Raw genomic sequence first — 2,052 nt, 5'->3', positions numbered from 1 at the left:
TTCTACCACGGTTTTTTCCGTCATGGACGGCCCAAAGAATGTCATGCAGCTGCGTCTCCGGCCCGCCCAGGACGAAAAGCCCATTTTCTGTCATGATTTTTTGTCATAGAAGTAGGAGCCCACCACATCTATGATGATACCGGCTTTTTTCACAATTATCGTCATAGAAGTGTCATATGTATGACAGAAAAAAATTTGTTCGGCCCAAAATGTCACGGATGTGTCTTTTTTTTGTAGTGATTGATATAGATGGACTATTTCGATGGTGTGCATGTATTTGGAACAGAGTAGTAGCATGGGTCCGCTTGACTATAAGGAACTATTTATCTGCATCTATAGCTTTCTCTGCTACTCCTTCTAGTGATCGGTATGCAGTGCATGTGTCCGTAGACATGACAGCTTGTCCATGGAAGTTCAACTACGACGACCATCACGTTTCATCTCGCGATTCCCACGACGCCTCTCCAACCCACGGCACCACGCCCCCCGATGTGCGCCTCACCCCTCTCGGCCGCACCGCCCCTCTGCCTTTGTGTCCATGACATGTCAGCCACCTAAAATGCGGCGAGCAGCAAGTTTCTACCACAGCCACCCGCGATTCCCACGACGCCGCTCGAACCCATGAAACCACACGTCCCCTGACCTGCGGCTCACCCCTCTTGGCCCCACTGCCCCTCTGCCTTCGAGAGCATTACAGGTGGACCAGTCACCTATCGGGTCCACATGTTATTGACTCAAAGGTATGTGTAGTAAGGCGCTGAAGCTCAGTCCCGACGGCCCCAGGGCTTGTGGTGCTCCCGCAGCACGAACTCGTGCCAAACTCGAGATTTGTTTCTTTACTATACATGCACGCAACGATTTAATGGACATTGTAATCTCAACATGTGACGGGGAGCTCTAAATTTGAATTTGAAACTTACAAAACAAAAAGATTCAAAACAAATAAACTGGGAGAGAGGGAGTATATCGTAGGATGTGTCCCATACAAAGTAAGTCCCCTGGTTTGTCACCGCGAAGATGCGGTTAGAAAGGAGCAGAGCGTCTTCCTACTCGTACGGCAACAAATCGGCCGCAGACAGCATGGTCCGCATTTGACCGCCATGTGCAAGGTTCGTGCTATCTTATTGAATCTCACTATGGTTCCATCATACCAATTCATGCGGTGGACCATTGCATGGCTGATCCCAATGTTGGACAAAAGTTCTACGGGAACGGTGTCACCGTTGTAAATGTTGTGCAAATTGATGTTGGTACCCTCCCGTACATATGCAAGCCAATCTCCACTCGCACCGAGCCTAGCCCGTGAAATAGTGGGCAGGGGGAGAATTAGGAAATGGACACGAAATTAGTCTTTAGAATTCATTTACTACGTTATCAAACTCATCTTACCTGCTCATCGGAGGAAATCCGAGTGCCCCTCAACGTCGGCATCTCAAGGGGCGTCAACTTGCAACTACGGCCACGCCGCGCTAGAGAGACCCCCAAGGAAACATCCTCGTGCATTCCACGGAACATCAAGATGCATTTGTATGAGTAGTTTATCTTGTGATAGAAAAGGATGAACGAGGGAAGGCCTCTAGAGATAGAGATGGACACTACTACTACCAATGTGCTGGCCCGTGCATTGCAATGGATCCAAACTAGTAGAATAATACTTGTTCACATGCTTGAAATATAAACACTCTAGTTTTGATATACATGTGTCAGCAGACATGACAGCTTGTCCATGGAAGTTGAACCACGGCGACCATCATGTTTCTTGTTTCTACCACTGCCACACCCACACGCGATTCCCACGATGCCGCTCCAACCCACGGCACGATGTCCCCCGACGTGGACATGGATCCTCTGACGTGGCTATCACTGCCTTGCCCTGCCTTTCCTTTGCTGACAGGTGGGACCCACTTTAATGGGCCCCACATGTTAGTGACAGAATGGTAGGATTGTTTGCGTCAGGGGATCCTCATCCCCCTGAGAGGGAAATGTAACTCCTGCGGTAGGCCTTGTGGTGCTCCCGCAGTACGAGCTCGTGCCAAAACTGGAATTTGTTTC

Source organism: Triticum aestivum, chromosome 2B, assembly GCF_018294505.1.
Source record: "Triticum aestivum cultivar Chinese Spring chromosome 2B, IWGSC CS RefSeq v2.1, whole genome shotgun sequence".
NCBI classification, from domain to species: domain Eukaryota; kingdom Viridiplantae; phylum Streptophyta; class Magnoliopsida; order Poales; family Poaceae; genus Triticum; species Triticum aestivum.
The sequence above is the reverse complement of the archived record's forward strand: the minus strand, read 5'-3'. Positions refer to the sequence as shown.